The sequence below is a fragment of the Canis lupus genome, chromosome 6 (assembly GCF_003254725.2).
Source record: "Canis lupus dingo isolate Sandy chromosome 6, ASM325472v2, whole genome shotgun sequence".
In the NCBI taxonomy this organism is placed as follows: domain Eukaryota; kingdom Metazoa; phylum Chordata; class Mammalia; order Carnivora; family Canidae; genus Canis; species Canis lupus.
In genome coordinates, this window is record NC_064248.1 from 32,866,689 (window position 1) to 32,872,688 (window position 6,000).

Sequence of the window (6,000 nt, forward strand, 5' to 3'; positions counted from 1 at the left end):
TGAACCAACAAAGGGAATAAAATGAAATCATAAAGTGCACCCCAAATAAGGCAGAAAAAAGGGAAAAAGGAAACAGCTCTCAGATGAGACAAGTAGAAAATAAATAGCAAGAATATGAACAAAACCTGGAGTATCAATAATCACATTAATGTAAATAGTCTAAACACCCTAGTTAAACGGCAGGGATGATCAGGTTGGATTTTTTTTAAGCGAAATTTAACTATATGCTGCCTACACGAATGAAATGATGAATACAAAGGTAAAAGAATGGAAGAAGACAGGTCATGCTAACACTGGTCAAAAATGACACAATGTAGATTTCAAAGCAAAGCCCATTACAGGAGAAGGAAGTTCATCCACAAAGACAGAAGGGTCGATTCATCAAGAAGACACAACAATACCAAGCTTTCATCACCAAAAACGGAGCTCAAAATATATGAAGCAAAACTGATAGAACTACGAGAAGGAATAGACAAATCTATAATTACAGTCAGAGGTCCTCTTAATAATTAATGTGACAAGTAGACAGGAAATTACAAGGGTATTAGAGGATTTGAACAATGCTATCAACCAGCTTGTCTTAATTGATATTTATGGAAAAATGGGGAAGCCATCCACAATACATTTTTCTCTGAAGTCAGACTGAGATGCGTTCCAATGACAGCTGCACCACTGACTCACAGTCTTTAATCTCGGTCCCTCTATTTTCTCATCTGTAACATGGAAGGAACACAAGCACCTGATCCTTTGGGTTGAGGAGGAGTTCAACGGGATGGTGTGTGTCAGGTACTAAACACAGTACCCTAGTAGTAAGCAGCTCACTGGCCAGTGGAATCCTAGCTGAGCATGAGTCCAGAATTCCATGAAGCTCACAACCCACCACAGGAGACATCATCATATCATATGGGAACTTTAAGGCAGGACCTAAGGGCAGCGAAGTGGGGAAAAAATAGTCACTGGAGACCAATCACATCTTGGAACTGCATGCCATCCACTTGGGGACTCCAGAGGCGAAGCTCCTGGGTTCCCTTGGGCTCTTCATTCTTGGACCATTGGTTGAATTTCAAGAGTTGTCATATGCACGCTTCAAGCCAGGGTGTTATTGAAAGAGTCTGACACACTCCCAACATGGGTGACTGGCCTCGGCATTTGGAGGTATTTTTAGCAGCTGATCTCCAAACATAGCCAGATGTTTCGTTGATGTTCGCAATGGGATGTCTCCTTGAAGAGTGCCCCGGTGCCCACGGTGGGTCTCCAGAACAACTTGGAGAAGAAGTGACAATCAAAAAAATACGACGTTAGACAATTTCGATAATGTTGACTTTGGAGGAACTGATTTTTATTCATCTCCATGTAGGCATCTTGTTGCCTTAGCAAAGAGATATATTTCGGGAAAGTGATCTGCAAAGTAAATCCAGCTTCTTCATTGACTTTCTTATAAAACTGGAGATAGGTTTTCCCTGCAGAAACCAAGCACAAAAGCAGTTCAACATCGATTAAAAAAAAAAAAATACCATGGGTGGCCAGGTTTCCGGCTTTTTGTTGGCGGTGTTAATAGGACAAGTGATTTTTGAGGAGTTTTCCAGAGCTTTGCAATATTTTGCATGAATTCCAAAATCCCTTTTCTCTCTTGCCAGGAAAAGAATTATCTTATTCATGCAACAAAATTATCTCCGAGGCCACAAATCTCCTGACACTCCATTTTCAAATTTTGGAGTTCAGCTCTCTTTCTCTGCTTACATAATTGCTAGCACTGCCAGAAGCGGGCACCAATATTATACTTTGCTGGGAGGGACCACCTTGTAAAAATGTGTCCCGGTCCCCAAATTGCCTCAGTGTGTGAAAAGAGTTCTAAGGCCTAGATACCAATTCCACATGCTCATACTTCATACAGTGTTTTTCTTAAAATCAGGAATATATGTGCCTGACGATATCGATAAGAAATTCAACAGAAGCTTCGTCGAGTCGAGTATGGTAGTCAAGGGCATCCAAGCATCGGGCATGCCAAGAGAAGTGTGACAACAAGAGACTCCCCAAGAAGAGAAAGGAACTCCACGGCTTTCAAGACCCCTTCATTGTGCAAACAAGCCAAGAGGAGTGTGCAGGGCAGGTGGCAGGTGGTGTGGTAACGGAGAGGGAAGGATGAACTCATGGGGAACCATGTATTGGGGAAGTTAGAGATGTCATGGGTTGAGGATGCCAGCTTCCAGTGGAGCTGGATCACAAGAATAGACAAAACTATGGGGTGTGATATTATAAAGGAAGACTTCATGGCCCCAAGGATGTCCACCACCAAGAGGTCACAACATTGCAATCTCACCAGTCAAGAGGCATTGGGGAGACCAAGCATCACGCGATACAGAAGAGCTCAGAGAACAAAGGAAAGCAAAATAGGAGAGGAGAAAGGAACGTTTATTAAATGATCTACGGATTCTGACTTGATCCTGGTTCTCTTCCAGCTAGAAACAGTCTCCGTTTCTCCAGCTGATGCTCTCTGAGGGAAACACACTTGTTCCACAGCGCACACTGAGTGCCACAAAACGGTGCCCGTACCGGTGCTCCTTCAGCAGGTTGATTCCCTTCCAGACTGGCTTTTCCACCCTCATCAAGCGTCTTCCTGTTCTTTGGACTCCGTGTGTCCTGTGCATGAGCTGGGGCCTGCCCAGGCCCTGGTGCAGCATCCCTTCATCCACACATCCTGCCTGACCACACGTCCCACCATGAGAGATTAGCTGAAGCGGTGAGAATGGATTTTATTTGGCAACGGCTGCCAGCTGGTGAAAGAGCTGAAGCCCTTGCATGTGTGTGGAGGTGACTGCAGGGTAGCAGGGGCTTGAGCAGACACAGGGCAGTGAAAACTTATAGGAGGAGGGAAGGCGGGTCAGTCCATGTGAACCCCATCGGGGTTTGCTCCCCGGTACTCACCAAAGTCAGGCTGCTGCGCTCCCCCAGAGGCTGGGAGGCAGGCAGCGGTGGCAGGTGGCTGTCATCAGGTGTTGGCCGGAACAGTGAATTCTCTTGGCAGCCTTGAGTTCTTCCCAGGTAGCACTTTAAGGGGACGGGAGTCATCCCAGGAACGCAGCCTTGAGCTGTTAGAAAGTATGTTAGTGCTTGTTCAAGTCCAGGGCCGAGGTTGAGGCGTTGGCGAGAAGGCTCAGAGTTTGTGCAGAAGACGTGCTGGTCACCAGCGCCCCCGGGCTGAGTGCCTCTCCTCACGTCGCAGCCCCGTGTGGCTCTGACCAACCTGTGTCAACAGGGCACAGCAGCTCTCCACTTGACCATGAGCTCCAGGGAGCCGGCACTGGATCTTGGTCCCTGCTCAGTCCCCCGCCGCCTGGCCCACTGGACACGTTCAATCGTTTGTGGTCAAATGCACAATCACGGGTGCACAGGCGGTACACAGGTGTGCCGCCGCATCGCTGCAGGAGCCCCCCTCCCCTCGGCCCCCACCCACCGGCCAGCTGTACCCTTTCCCCTCCCGCCCCTCGGCCCTTGGGTGCTCCCATTTGGGTCCCCCTGTGTGACAGCATTTCTGCATGGAATCGCCCCTGCCTTGGAGAATCTGGGCCAAGTATGTGTTCTGGGAGACTTACAGCTTTGTTTTTTTTTTTTCTTTTTTAGCTGAGATGTAAACATTATGGTCAGACTCTGATCAAATCCAAGAGGCCCAAGCTCAAGGAGAAGAGCGGGACTTCCCACAGGCGAAGGCTATGGACAAGGTAGGGGACCAAGTGTGTGTGTGTGTGTGTCCATGGTGAAAGAGGCACTTCACCTCGATTCTCAGGAGCCCAGGCTGAGAGGCTCCCAAGGCTGCAGGCACGTGGGGGCGAGGCTCCAGAAGCCGTGTTCACTTGGCCTTGAGGACAGCACGGGGCAGGCGGCGCCAAAGACCCGGGAGCAGATGCACCTCGGAGAGGTGTCCTGCCCTCGGCCTCCAAGCCCTCTGCTGCCAAAATAAAGGATGCTGCGAACAGGAGCGATGAAGCTGCAGGGTTGGGATGTCGATGAGAAAAGACCAGCATAAAGCAGCCAGCAGAGTGACACCGCACACCCCACCCTCCCGCCTTACTCTGGCTCCTCATCTCTTTTTTTTTTTTAAGATTTTATTTATTCATTCATGAGAGACAGAGAGAGAGAGAGAGGCAGAGACACAGGCAGAGGGAGAAGCAGGCTCCATGCAGGGAGCCCGACGTGGGACTCGATCCCAGGTCTCTAGGATCACGCCTGGGGCCGAAGGCGGCGCTAAACCGCTGAGCCACCCGGGCTGCCCTGGCTCCTCATCTCTTGACAGATGCACAGGCCCAGCCCCCAGGGGTGTCAGGGAGCTCATCGTTTCTTTTCAGGACAGGACAGGAAGGAAAAGAGGGAAGGAGAAGGAGCAGGGGATGGAACAGAAGAATACAACAGGAAGAAATGGAAGCGGGGTGGGGGGGAAGATGGATTGCCGTGTCTTTCCCGGTTTCAAAATAGCAGGTGCTTATAAAAAATATTTTTAAATAGACTAAAGTAAGTCACGCGTAATCCTTCTTACACTTTTCTGTAGTTCCTTCTTACCTTCCTAGTCACATATAAGGGCTTTCAGTTGGGTTTTTATTTTGCATGGAGCTCCTCGATCATTCCACACTTACAATTTATGCACAGTGGGGTGGAGCTCTAAACTTTCTTCTACCAAATAAACCAATGCTCAGAACTCAGAAATGGGATCCCGTTTCTTTCGTACCTTCTCCTTTTCCCCCAAAATATCGACGACGGTGCTCCCTTGATCGTCAGCTGCATTCCTATGCTCCCTCCCTATTTTCAGGTGTCTCTATTCTGCATTGTAGCCCGGCAGTAAGGAGCAGAACTCTGAGATCATGCTAGCCGAGGTTGGAAGCCCCAGCCCACACATGAGGCCGTGGCCCTTGGGAATATTCTGTGACATCTCTGAGCTTCTGAGCTCTAGCTTCTTTCAACAGCGATCACATGGGGCTGATGATAATGCTTCATAGGGTTACCAAGGAGTAAGCATCTTGCACAATTCCTAGCACATCCTGAGAGTTCAATAAATCCTCACTCGCCAGTGTTATTATCCCCTTGCTCTATTCTAATCATTCATTCATCCAAAAAAAAAATTTTTTTTTGAATACCTGCAATGTACCAGAAACCGTGCCGGGCAAGAATGTCACGGGAAAGAACAGGAAAGGGCTTCTTGCCCGTAGCTCGGTGACTGTTAACTTGATGTTATTTTAGAGTTCCCACCACCACCCCCTCCCACTCTCACACACTCACACACACACACACACATACACACTCACACACTCTATTCCTTGGTAACTCTGCTTCCCGCTGGAACTTGCCTGTAGTGCTTGCTAGGGTGTCCCCACTATTCCAAAAAGCATTAGGAATTTTGTCACCAATCTTCTGGGAAAAGCAGATGTGAAGTAACCATAAGAGGCATGGGCAGCAACAGTGTTTCCAGAATCCTATTTTTTTGTCCTTGACCATTGTGCTGGGTGGAGATTTCTGGGTGCCAGAGGCATTAATGTAACCTCTTCACCGTCTACCCCCAATGCACACAAGACACCTTGTCTCACAAAGATCCCACTTCCTGGTAGTTAGGCCCAAAGCAATGGTGCAAAACAGGCATGATTCTCACACCCCCGGCCTCCAAGGAGCTCCAGGCTGAGTGAATCCCTTCTGCCTCCAACCCTGATCACTGGGCCCCCGGAAAGATGACCTCCTGGCGTTTCATCCCAACAAGTACCCCCACATCCACGCAAACAACACGGGTTCTCTTCCTCCTTTGGGGGAAAAGATAGACACTGAGTTCCGTCTTTTCAAGTAGCTGCCTTGCCATGAAATGAGGGTTCAGCATTCCTCTCCCCTCCCACATCTGTTGTAAACCAATGCCTCAAATCAGTTCATATACAGCCTTCTCTGAAGCTCAGGGCCAGCCCCCTCCTCTCCTCATGATGCTCCCATCAGTAAATTTAAATAGTTTGAAAAGCAGCGCCCTTCCCC